The sequence below is a fragment of the Apis mellifera genome, linkage group LG1 (assembly GCF_003254395.2).
Source record: "Apis mellifera strain DH4 linkage group LG1, Amel_HAv3.1, whole genome shotgun sequence".
Taxonomy (NCBI): domain Eukaryota; kingdom Metazoa; phylum Arthropoda; class Insecta; order Hymenoptera; family Apidae; genus Apis; species Apis mellifera.
In genome coordinates this window covers 22970818-22984847 of record NC_037638.1, presented here as the reverse complement: position 1 = coordinate 22984847, position 14030 = coordinate 22970818, and the positions used below count along the sequence as shown (strand labels likewise).

At 37.2% G+C, this 14030-nt stretch overlaps 1 protein-coding gene across 3 annotated transcripts in view; it reads left to right on the top strand.

The window, feature by feature from the left end:
- LOC410662 (lachesin) overlaps positions 1-14030 on the top strand; it is a 273388-nt gene that overhangs the window by 148914 nt on the left and 110444 nt on the right. Inside the window, exon 1 of one of the 3 annotated variants that reach the window (XM_026446142.1) lies at positions 3982-4701. The exons of the other annotated variants lie outside the window; for them this stretch is intronic. The gene's annotated coding sequence lies outside the window, so the exon portion shown is untranslated. Of the gene's footprint in view, positions 1-3981; positions 4702-14030 lie in introns of those variants that run through there. 3 annotated transcript variants of the gene reach the window in all.

Sequence of the window (14030 nt, the reverse complement as noted above, 5' to 3'; positions counted from 1 at the left end):
GGACGGGAGTTATTGGGCGATAGCGAGCGGGCATACGCTTGAAAGTCGCATTGTACCGGCACGCCGCGGGCGATTTATGCGGCTACTTACTTCTCGATATTTTTTCGCCCTAATGTACCTTTCTTCCGGAATTGTGGAAAAGGAGTGCCGCTTCTGATACCGTTTTTACCCTTTCGAGTTTCGAGATCTTGCGGATTCCGAGAATGGACGTCGAATTGTCGAAGAAGAAACGATTTTGCATCGTGCTGCACGTTAATGAGAGAATATCGAAAGAGGAATTAATGATTTGTCATTAATTTTAGACTTGTTGAGAAGATTCGATCTTTTCTTATGTGAGAAATATCGTCTAAATGTGTAAGGAAATAAGATTTTCTGTTTATAATAAAAATAGTTTCTGTGGCTCGATGTTCAAGACAATCTTATTTTTTATTATCGAAAGATATATTGGTGTTCTTGATGCATTTCGTCCAATAGTTTCAAATTAAAAAATCTTAAAGAAATAATGATCTCTTCCGATTCAATTACTTGTACGAAAATATATATATTTCTTCTTCTATCAGCGTTTTTTTTCTTTTTTTTTTAATCGAAGCAATAATTCCACAAACGATTTTTTTTCTATTTAATTTCCCCCAAAGTCGCTACAAATGACTTCCCATTCTCGCAGCAAAGTCCTCCAATTTCTTCGGGGGAAGAAGTTGATCGAGGCGACTTAGCATCGAAGTTGGTGGAAAAAAGAAAGGAAGGAGTGAAAAAGAGGAAGTGGAGGCGCAAGGTGGGGCGCGGCAAGTCGAGGAGAAGAGGGGTTGTTCCAGTTTCACAGGATGCATTTCTAAGGGTGCGCGGGTTCTCGATGCTTGGCGGCTTATTAATAGCGACGCGGCTCGATGCACTTTCAAGAGTCCATACATCTTGGGATACGTGTTGGACGGGTGAATGGATGGACAGGCGCGTTACAAAGATCGGATCGCGTATCCGACAGGGTGCAGGGGTATTACGTGAAGTCAAATGATGCGGAATAGATTCGCTGTGTGTGTGTGTGTGTGTACGACATGTGTGCGTATCGAGATCGTTATTCGGGCCCCCGCTATAAAAATTTCCCCTTTCAACCCGTGCCACCCCTATTCCTCCTCGTTGATTTCCATTTCTATTCGAGTTTGATATCCCCGTTTTCCGCGCATCCCGTGGAATTCACGCTTTTCCGCGTTACCGAATACGTATCCCGCGTTTCGAGTAGATTAAACGATCCATACGCTGGAAGAAGAATATCAGGGATATCGAATCAACAACGAATCCGGTCGAATCGAAATTAATTATTCGATCTCTAACTCTTCCTATCACTTCCTAACGACGACGAATTATCTGTGCGGTGGTTAAAGAATAAATCTTCCAGAAGTGACTGAATCAAAATTAGGAAACAATTATATTATAAATAACGTTTAAATTATATCATGAATTGAAGCTATCTTATTTCTTCGTGTGTAATTCACTTCAATTTTTCAAAAAAAATTAACCGATCATCCGATTAATTAAACTCTTTACCTCGAGCAAAGAGGTACTTTTCCCATTCGAGTTATTTCATTGAAACCGAAACCCGCACGCGACCGATCCACGAGAGCCGATCGTATCGACAGGAGTGCGCCTGTCCCCGTTCGTTCCGAACGGAATCCATATCGATGGCGATTCCCTTAAAAGCAAATAATACTCGTCGTCGTCGACGTCGACGCGTCCCCAAGAATTATCCCCGTGGAGCGGATCGATCCTGGAAACGTCAACGACGACTTGGCGCGCAACGTATCGGCTAAAGTGTCTTCTATCTGTTGCAGATGCGCTATGCCGCGCCATCTTCCCCCGTTCTCCGTCTTCAGACTCCTTGGAAAGCTTCTGCTACTGGCAATTTCGCGAACGCGAGCAGACGCGTTCCACGAGCAGCTTATGCTGTCACTCTCCTCGCGACACGCCGCCCCAATCTCTCCCTGTTCCGCCCAAAGGGATCCCTTTCAGCCCCATTATTCGACACCTCGATTCGCTCGCTTCTCTCCCCTCCCCCCCATCCGAAACGGACGAGCGAGATCGCTTCTGGAACCGTGCCTGATCGCATATTCGTCGCGTCTCCCGAAATCTCTCTCCTTCAGGACGCGTGCCGCGTTATAAATATCTATTCTCTCGGAGAAGAGCGGAGAGACGAGCAGTTATGAAATTTCGCGTGGATCCGTTTCGTTTTCGAAAGTGATATTTTAGAACGAGGAACGTTTTCCTTCCGATTTGGGAATTTGGGGATTTCTTTTTTCTTTTTGAATGCTCTTAAATATTTTTCGCAATAGTAGTTGAAATTTAGTTTAACGTATCGTTAAAAAGTTATCGTTAGTTTGGAAGGAAAAAAAGATTTTATCCGTTTCAATTAATTAGATTTAAAATCGGATTATTTTTATATATCTTCGTCTCGATTTAAGGTATTTTGCAATATTCGTCACTCGTCTTTTTTACGTCGAATTTCTAAAATTAAAATTCTCAAGACGAGCGAACGTCAATTCGTAATTTTCGATCGCTTGACACGGTTAACTTCATAGATTTAACGTTCTATATTTTTCAACGAAATTTCGCAGAAGAAGAAAAAAAAAAAGAAAGAAAAAGGAAGGACAGGAAGTCGAACGGGAAATCCTTTATCAATTGTGATTCGAACCGGGCCGCTTATCGCTCTTTATCAGCGGTTCACGCCTCCGTCGTCGCGCGGATATTTGCGGAACAACACGCGGCTCGACGCACCACACGCGGCTTAATAATTTGATTAATTGCCAGAGATATCCTCTCTCTCTCGGCGCCCGGCACCGATCAATTCCATTAACCGGCTGTTGCACGCGGCCGGCAGAAAACGGGGAAGCATCGAACGCTTGGATTTCATCGATCCACCAACCCCCCCCCTCTCCCCCCAATCGAATATCGTAACCATGTTCCGCTCTCTTATGTGGGCCGCGTGATCCTGCCGATTAACAACGTTCGTGGCCAGTTTATTTCGCTAATTAACACCGCCAGATTTCGCCGGATCATCGAGAGTATCCGGTCGACGTGTATCCGTTTCGCGTTGAAGGGGTGGAAAGAGAGGGTGAGCGCGTATGTGTGTACGTGTGTGTGTGTGTGTGTGTGTGTGGAAAAGGAACGGTCGGTTAAACGCTGCCGAGCGAGAACCGTCAATGGACGGATATCCAATCGTGCAATCTCGAGTTTTATTGCCGCTTGGCACGGTATACCCGGAACAAATGATAAATCCAAGGGGTGAGAAAGGGGGAGGGGGTTCGAAAAACGATAACGACGTCTTAATACCGTGGGAGTGAAAATGATACGTTTGGGGGATTGCGCTTTACCAGGCTGGTTCGACTACTTGATCTATTAATAGATCGCTGCCTCGCGTGATGATTTCGCGAATCAAATTTTGAAAATTGAAAATCACAATTGGAATTTTGTCGAGGAGGGAGGGGGGAATTTTCGCGAAATTTCGGTTGATTGAGTGAAATGTAACTATTATTATTTAAATTAGCGTTTTGGAAACGTGATTCTAATTGTACGAACATCTGTTGCGAACGAAAATAGAGATGGAAATGCAGTTGGTTCCAACGTGTTATGTATTTATTCGAAACGTGAAATCTAAACGCGAAATCTCTCCCTCTCTCTCGATTATTCGAACGAAAAATTATAAATTGAAGGAGGAATTAGCGGAATTATTGCGCGAGTTGTCGAATGATTGATGTATAAATTGAATCGTATTCGCGTGAAATGAATCGAGTCGGACCGATCGTTGATGAAAAATTAACGCAAGCTTTTATATATATTTTTGAAATTCTTCCTTTTAAGAACAATCTGTTTTAAATATAATCTAAAACTTTCTTTTTAAATTCTTATTTTTATCTTATCCAAGATATTTCTCGATCGAGATTTATCCAATTTACAATTGTAATTTGCAATAGAAAAATTCTGATCTATTATTTTTAAAATCGCATTAATATAAAATATTCAAGTGGAAATAGAAAATTGCAAAAATACTTTGGCAAAAATATTGGGAACCACCGCTCTTTTAGAATCCTGCAAGGGACATCTGTAAATCAGGTTAGAAGTGCGACGATCAGTAGAATCGAGGGAATAAGTTGGAACGGCAACTTGGAAAAAACTATAGAAGAGAGCATGGACGTAATGGGTCGCGAGGGTGGCGTAAGTCCGCGTTTGGAATCCAAGTGGATCTGAGAGATCAGTAATTTTTTCCTTTTTTTTCTCTTTTCTTCTTTTCTTTCTTTTTCTTTTCTTTCTCTCTTTTACGTCCATTCGTCGTGATTCGAATCGTCGCACCAGTCTTCCTCTTCTCACCCACCTCTTCCTCAATTCATCCTCGATTTCTCATATTTATCGCGTGTGCCCTCAACTTTCCGGACAAAACCGCGTGACGAGGATCGAAAGCGTTATTGGAAAGCGTTTGTTTTGTTTGGAGAGGCGGTGTTTCAAGTTTGGAAGTCGATCGACGAGCCTCTTGTTGACAAGACGCTCATGAGTCATTAGATGGGTGTCTGGAGAGGCGTATCGATGATGACTCATTAACGAAGCGGTTCTCGATCGATCCGCCACGAGAAAACCACGAGGGTTCACGTGTAGGAAGGAAATTTTTCTTTGACGTTGAGAGTTGGGGAGAAAATTTATACGGGAAGAAGGAATAACAATGTAAGTTTATCGTTTATTTATTTTATTCGACGATATAAAAGATAGAGCGAACAAAATTAGAATCGAGATTCGCGTAATAGAAAGATAACGATATTCGTGCGTGTTTCCAGTATCTGAAAATTAATTTTTCGAAAAAGAATGTGAAAGATCGCGTTCACGATAATAGGAACCAACGATAATAGGATTTGTAGTTGATAAACAGTTGATAAATTGAGAATTGTTTAGTAGATTTTAATTAATTAACAAGCTTAGATGGTAGTTATTGAGGCATCTAATAATTAATACCCGTAACAGCAATCTAAATTTCTTCGATAATTTCTTCACTCTCTTCACCCTAATAAGAATCAAGTTAAATAAATGAACCAATCTGCCAAACGATCGATCACACTTTGAATTTTTTAATAATTACCACGTTCATCACGGTTAAACGTATTTCCTTGTGCTCGAGAATTCGGTCACGATCAATATTTTCCCCCTTTAGATAACAGATAACTCATTATCTATTCCTTTCCTGCAACATTTGATAACGTTCGATAATTTTATAACGGCAATTTCATAATTGTGTTTCGATGATCATCGAGTATATTACTCGAGTTCAAATATGTGGAACAAATAGTAGATTATCGTTCGTTTTTTTCTTTTTTTCTCTCTCTCTCTCCTCGTCGTGTAAATACGCGGTACAATTTGTTTATCTCTAACAGTATTACAACGTTATTCGCGAATCAACGTAACTAAATAGAATAAAACGTGGAGCATCGTTTTTTCCTATTGGAGTGTGCACTATATTTTTCTTTTTATTTTTTTTTCTTCCATTTCTTTTTTTCCTTTCTTTCTTTTTTTTTTTTCTTTTTTTTTAACAGCACACGTGGATAAATACGCGTAACATTGAAATTCGAATGTAATGCAAAAACGAAATTTCTCGTTTCCTTCGTATACATTTTCCACAGTGTACTTTTTTTCCTATTTCACCCCAATTTTATCCTCACTTTCTCTCTCTCTCTCCGATCTGTGATAAGCTATGCCAATGAGCGAATTGCATCGCTTGTCAATAACATTTGCCGGATTTGCGATGCCCGATCAACTAGGCTCTCCCTGCGCTTTACATCGTAATTATTAATATCATGTTTGTTAATTTACGATACAAATGCAACGCGGAAGCCACCAATACATTAGTATTTACACCCGCGTATATAATATACAGATAGATAAGCGAAATAACGAAATTGTTCGTGATCTATCGACGAACAACTTGAAAACGATCGTTTATTTTGCAGCGATCAAAATAGCTGTTTGTATAGTTAAAATTCCTGCGCGATTACTCCTTTAATCGTTCTCCTCCGGCTGTTTAAATATTTAGTCAGCGTCATCGTGGTAGAAATAATGCGATTAATATTTCTCTCGTCCTTCCTCCTCCTTCTCCTCCTTCTCGATTCAGATAAAATTGTTCGTAAAACATAATTTTACTTAACAGTGACGAGCGATTAAGTTCGGATTAATGTTAAAATTTACTTCAAAATTCATTCGTCAAATTTTGCCAATTTTTCAATCCATTAAAATTAATGATTCGAGAGAAAGAGGTATGAAAATTAATCCGAAACGTTGAAGAAGAATCGAGTTTCAAATATTTCTTTCATTCGCTTAACGAACCATTATCTCGATAAAATAAATCAAAGATCCCGATCAACTCTTCCCCCGGCAATCGTCAAAATTTCAAACAGAATTCCTCTTTTATCCTCCCACCACCAAATAATCTCCCAATCCCAAATAAATCCGAACTAAATTTCGACCCATTCAATTTTAGTTTCCATCGATTCACCGTTTAACATTTACTCCCCAACCCGATAAGTTCTCACTCACGAAGTGAAATATCAAGTATCGACCGAGGCGATAAGCGAATAAAACTCATTGTACGAGAGAAGCATTCCCTTAACCGAAATCGAGGCAAGTTGGAGAAATTCGATCTTACGCTCTCGCAGTTACCAGCTTTCCTCTGTTGAAAATTTCGATCTATTTCGAAGTAGTCCCGCCGCTCCTTCGAGAGACTTCCGCCTCGACATTCCGGAACGGAATCGAGGTCACTTTTACGCCACCGTCTAATAGATCGACTAATGGTCCGACCTCGAATTCATCCACGGCCATTATCTGTTCCCCTTATCTATATTTCGACGTCTCTGTCGAATCGTGTGATCTGTCACAATCTTGCATCGTGGAAATCGATGCAGTTTGTCAAACTTGAGTTTGAGATCCGTTGTCGAGGGGAGGGGAGGAAGAGGCTTTGGATCGATTTCGGGGATGTTTGCGGTTCTTAACGCGCAATTCTGCGTCTGACAGATTACTCCGAACGGGGGAAAGAGGGGTTGGTTTCTTCCCTGTTCTTTCCTCGGGATAAGAAGAGCGAGTTTTGTCCTTGGACCGGAAGTTCGACGGAATGAAAATCGAAGTTGGTTCTTAGCGAGGGCAAAGTTGGATTTGGGGAGCGATGAGGAGAATAATCACGTGGAATTAATTCAATTTTAAGATTTAAGTCCGGGTATTAATCATCGTGGAGTAATTCCACGGAGTGATGGGTCGATGCCAACTTTTGAAATATTCCCTATCGTGTCGAGTGTATTTAATTACCCTATAGAGATAACGTGATGTGAAACTATCCTTATGGGTTCTGTGGGATAAGTAGTTTATTTGCATCGCGTTTCTGTATATATATCTTCATAAATGATTAAGAGATATTATACTTTTTATATCTTTATTTGCAAATTATTCGATTCGATATTTTATTATATCCTCGAATATATATATATATATCAATTTATCCAATTATGACGTAATTCCAATTTAGAGATAAGATCTTCCAATGCCACGAGTATGCTAGATTGATGATACGTTTCGAAGTAGCTTCTCTAATCTTAATTCTCGAGGACCAAGTTCATCAAAATTTGCCACTCCATCTCTTCCCCTTCCCTAAACTCTGAAGAGAACTATCCTCTTGGCTCTGTAACCAGACAAAGAATAATCGTCTCTCTACTTTCTGCTACGTGTCTTTTTCTTTTCTTTTTTTTTTTTTACTTTACACGCCACATCTTCGAATTACTCGCGGTGAAATTGCTCGCGACGATGGTTCATCCGTGCGCCACTATCCACCGGTATTAACAGGATCACGAGGGCCACCTCGTTCGAGTTTGTTGACTCGCGTCCCTTCGCAGACGCAACTTAATCGAACGTGTTCGAAGGGCGGCTCCTTCGTCGTCCCGGAAAGAAAACTTCGAGGAGGAGAGAGAGAAGAAGAGGAGCTCGTTATTTCTTTCGTATTTTTTTTTTATCTTTTTTATCTTTTTTTTCTTTTTTCTCTTTGCCTTTCGCCCCCGAGCATCCACGACGCTTTTGTCACGATGACAATAATCGAGAGGCAATTCCATGGCGTGGAAAAAAGTTAGCCGAGGGATCGTGCAACAAATAACGATCGCGGGGATACGGATAATACTCGGCTCGTTTCGTTGCGATGAGTTGGCAAGACGAGAGAAAATCGGCGAAATTTGAATTGATTTTTTTTTTTTTTTTATTCTTCGAAGATCGTATCGTTACAAAACGAAAATGTATTATTGTATTATTCAGTGTGAATAAGTAAATAAGAGATAAAGCCCGATAAGATAAAATTAAAAGCGAATAGGAATAGATAAGATTGAGGGAGAGATAATAAATTTGGATTAATTGAAGAAAACAAAAAGATAAATAATGATAAAACTTTTCAAAAAGTTTGTCTCGATATTGTCGCGTTGAAAAGTTAAATGATAATATAAAAATTCATCGAGATGGAAATGACTTAACTTTGCGACTGTTCTCTCGATTTCAATCGAAACTGTTCTCACCGTTAATACTCCGCGTCAAAGCTGGCCAATTCGTGACACGCGAAACTCTAAAAAAAAAAAAAAAAAAAAAAAAAAAAAAAGGAAGAAAGGAAAAACAACAACAACAACAACAACAGAGATAAAAATTTATATACTGGATCTCTTGGGTTCAAAAGAGTACCATCCACCGGCGGCTTGTCAAACGAATTTAACAATTTAACGTTCTGAAACTTGTTGTTTTTCTCTATGTCAATTTGTCGATACAAAATGTTCAAGTTTATTCCGCCAGAATGTCAAACGACATCCATTTAGTACGGTTCTTTTCTCTTTTATCTCCATTTTTTTTTATTCCGTTTTATTAATCATCGATCGTACGTTTCTCTATCGAAACAAAAAATATATATATATATATTTATATATATTCGACGTATCCTTCGAAACCGTATCGGTGATTTAGTCCGATAGTCAGTATTTGTTAATTAATGGCAATAAATGCGGTTATTAGCGATAAGTAACGATAAGATACGCAACGTTTATTTGTACTTATTTCGCTACGTTTTCAATTACACGTAAAAAATGTAACAAGTTTCATCGAATATTCTAGCAATTTTGATTTTAGAGAATTTTTTAAAAAGATATTTCATTGAAAAATAAATTTCTTTCTCGATATATAAACTAATATTAGTATAAACTAATATTATATAAACTAATATTACTGATATTATTATATAATAACATTAACAACATTATATTCACACATTCTTATTACAATTTATAATTTACAATACTCATAAATTATTTTCTCATAAATTATTTTCCATTACTTACTTCACATACAGATAAATAAAATTTCTATAAATATTTATAGTTTCCAGTGTAAATATTCTTAATAACGTACATCAATTATAATTATTATTATTATTACACTAGACTGACTAATATTTATTCATTTATGAAAAGTTCATTGACACAAATATTAGAAGTTGCGAAAAAAATCTTCTCATAGTTCGATATATGTCTACAACACAGCCATCATCGGAAAACGCTAACCATTAATAAATCCTTCGATTCGTTTCTTCCAATTAACGGGGAACAACGGCCGGTTAATCGAGCGGCAAGCAAGAAAGAACGAAAGCTTGTTACGTCAATTCGTTTCGTGTGGAGGACACGCGTTTACGCCCCATGTAATTTTTCGATTATTCCCCGATATTAATGCGCCCCATTGTTCGCCTCCCCACTTTCCCTCCTCCTCCTCCTCCTCCCCCAACGTTGGAAACACTCGCGTCGAACGATCCCTTTGAATAGAGGCGCTCGCTCCTCGCTTCGCTCCAAACGAATCCAAGGTAACAGCTGCTTTGCGGTTTTCAATCGGCGTCGAATGAAAGTTGTTATCTCGCGTGGATTAACTTTGGAAACAATATCGCGCGACAAAAGGCGCGTTTTTTTTTTCTTTTCTTTCCTTTCCTTTTTTTTTCCCTTCTCTTTTTTCGTCACGGACCGCTCGAAGTAATGATTAACCGGTAATAACGCCTGTCACTTTTGATCATTCGACGTTGGATCCCGATTGTTTCACGCGGGATAAAAGTTTTACAAGCAAACTTTTACGAGCATCATCCCTTCTGTATATCGTTCGAATATTGGAATATTCGATATTCGAAATTTTCATTCTTGATGGTATTGAATGGACGACGACGGGCTATGAAAAACATCATCCTGTATATATATCTCGCATCAAACCTGTCGATGTTCTTTCCAAACTTGGGTAAATTTCAATTGAAATTGAAATAAGGAATAACTTGTTGGGAATAATTTATCGGCAACGGTTATTTTCGTACGGGGTTATTTATTCCATTTTATTCTCTGATTTTATACTTTGGCAATGAAGATAATTGTCAAAAATATAATCGCGAGGAGAGACTATTTTTACTCTTTTACTTTTTTTAAAAAAAAAAAAATGTTCGTATTTATTAAATGACGTGATTTCAATTAATCAGGAAAATATTTAAAATGTGTATTTATATCTGGTATTATATCGCCCTCGTACGATAATCGGATCCCAATAATAAAATTGAAAGAAGTAAAAATGTTTTATCGCGAGTCCGAAAGATCATCAGATTTTTTTTTTTTTAAACCTTTTATATAGGCAATGGAAAAAAATAATAAAAAGAAGTGAGAGTTTTTAATTTTAAGTCACATAATAATAAACTGTCGATCGCGCTAATCCATAATAATTATCTCAGATATCTCTAAGTAAATTTTATTAGCGCACAACTGCTATTCTTTTTTTTTTTTTCTGTTTTAATCCACACGTACAACAATGTCGTATCATCGATAAATTTTAAACAACGTTTAATCAAATATCTGGTCACGTTGAAGTCGTTGAAGGCAATCGTTTACGCAATACGTTATAACGTAAATTGTATTAGCATACAATTGTACGCAAGAACGGTATGAAAATATATATAATTCCGATCGACAGGAAGGAAGATCGAATGTTTTGATACAGAAAAATAAAAGTACGACGTTGTTTCGCCGTGTTGGTAACTCGCGTTCGTCCACGTAGAGCATCCTCGAGGCAGAAAATAGAAAAAGTAACTAACGTGCTTTACAATCTCGCAAGGGAAGCACCGGTTGCCGCAAGAACAGTTATAATTACCGCACTCACCGCAAATGTCGACGTACACGTCTCTGGACAGTTTAGCGTAGTATTCCAGCTATTCTTCGCCTCACGTTTACCCGCAAATCATACACTCGCATTCTTCTTGCTATTAGCCTTGTTCACATTCGAGTAACGCGCTCTTCTCCCCGCCGCCATTTGCAAAAACAAATTCAGATCCGGGTTTCCTGTTAATTATTCGCAGATACATCTCGACGTGAGATGAGTTTCGAGAATTCGAGCTCCAAGAATTCTTTCAAGTAATTGATTCGAGAGATTGTTGTGAGAGATTGCGACAAATTTTGGGCATCGTTTGGAATCAAGAAATCGAGAGAATATTTTTCAAAATCTTTTGCAATAGCTCTGCAATGCCTCTTAAAAATACATTTGTTTAAGTTGTTTTTGTGAATGCTTTTATATGAAATCGTAAACGAGAGTAATTTGTGTCTAATATATTTTTTTTTTGTAGGAAATCTTTAAAGAAATTTTCGTGAAAAATTCACGTATTATTTTTAGGTATTTTAATATCGAGATTGGAATTGAAAAATTTATGCAACAACGTGTTTGAATATGTTTGAATGTATCGTTGGAAATATATAAAATGAAAAATGTCATCTTTTTAGAAATTCCAGATATGAATATGTTTGTGGAATAAGAATTAATATCGGTGCAATAATAATATTATTCTTTAGAACAAATTAAAAGTGAATTATACATATATGGAAGATTAAATGAGAATTAATACGAATACTAAATGAAATATTAATCGAAAATATGTATCGTGATAAATATAAAATATTTTATACTAGGAATTAATATATTCATGGACCATCTTTGAAGGATCGATTCAAAGCCCATAATTTGTTATGCTTCCACAAAGACATATTGATAAATCCATAATTTTCATTGTAAAATTTTCTACATAAATAATCATATAAAATAATTGCATCGATCTTGCAAAGATTATTTTACGATCAGTTTGACGATAAGCTTGTAGATTGAGAACCACGGTGATAATAACGATGTACATATCGATGAATATAACGAGTGAACGAGTAGAAACTTGTTGAATAATCAATTAGCATATCAATGTGTACTATAAAACTTTTTTAACGTCACGATAATTAATGATATTATTAAAATTATTCAAACATAATTATTCAATCACTTATTATATCACGAAGAACTTTATTTAACGAAGGAAAAAAAATGTTAGAAAAGAACTATAATTTCGTTAATCATTTTATTATTCTCTAATCATTTCATTCCTATCTATCCACGCGATGTCGCTGTGAAAACTTGTACGTCATCCCGGAATACCACTTTTGTAAAAATGATTAACCATCTATTGTACGGATTTTCAAAAAAATTTTGCAAAAAATATTCCACCGATTTATTGATCCAAAGCATCTAGTTCCATCCTGCGAAAAAATACGGCATCCAGATCCATATATCACATATTTCACATATTTTCTTTCTATTCCCGAAAATTGTCTAAAGACATGGTGATCTCGATTATTTTGAAAGATAATAGAGCATGATATTAATGATCGATCAGAAAGATCGATCGAATACTTGACGAGGAATTATAATTTTCGCTGAATTTTTTTCTTTTTTTTTTTCATGCCTCATAAAATTTGCGCGACACTCGTGAAAACCTCCATTTAAATAATTATCAAACCGCTATTTTTTTCCATGAATGCTCATCGGTTATTACGTATTTACTTGAAATTCAAAATACCGTTGATGTTACGAAACGTCTTATCGGATTGAAATTAATTTACGATAGAAAAATGTACATGGAAAAGATGGAACACTTTTTCCAACGAATGCAGCAAAGAGCAATATTTTTAATGCCGTATTTAAAATTTCGTGATCGTTCTGGCAGATCATAGCTCGTTTGCTTGGAAGAATCGCGAGTTTGGACAATTTCAACGCGATTCGAACAATTTTGTCGGGGCATCTTACGAACTTGTTTAACGGTTCCAACGCGATTGCGAGCCTTTTCAGACCGTTCACCCAAGAGGAAGGAATTTCCTCAGACCAGTTCTATCGCTCAAGAAATCGTGGAAGAATGTTCTTCCCGGATACGAAACGTCTCTCTCGATCGCCGATGACGTTGTTTACGTGGCCGTGTAACACGCGCCATCTTTGACGACTCGAAACTTTCGAAGGAAATGGCACGAAGTTCAATTAAACCGAGCAACACGAAGGTGTCTCGTCCACGTTTCTTTTCGCCCCGACGAATCTTCTTCTTGTTTCCGTCCGTCCCGATATTTGGATCCGCAAGAACGGTTTCCGTAAATCGCTATCGTAAATTGTATTGTCCTGAAAATTCATTTCGTCTCCTTCTGGATTTAATTTAATCACGCATATGTACGTGTATAGCTTTGTTGATGAAATAATACTATAATTAAAATTTGACATAACTAATTCGATTTATTCTCGGTTTAACAAGATTAAAATTTGTAATTGATTGTTGGTAATGTTCTCGATTGATTTTTCGTATCTATATTTGCTAATTTAAATTTTTAATACCAATTACAGGTAAAAATTTTACGGGCTCATTCCTTTAATATAACTGTTTCGAAAAATCTAAAAGGTTTGTAAAAGCAAACTCGAATTCTGTACAGTTCTGATACGAGCATCAAATCATTTATTTTGTATGTGTGTGTGTTATGATCTAATCATTCGTGAACTTGCAAATTTTTTAATGTTATCACTCGATAAATTCTACGAAGGAGTATAAAAAAGTTTAATTGAACGCACGGTTATTGAAAGAATCGAATTAAATCAATGAAATTATTGTGTATGCAAATATTAACAAGAAG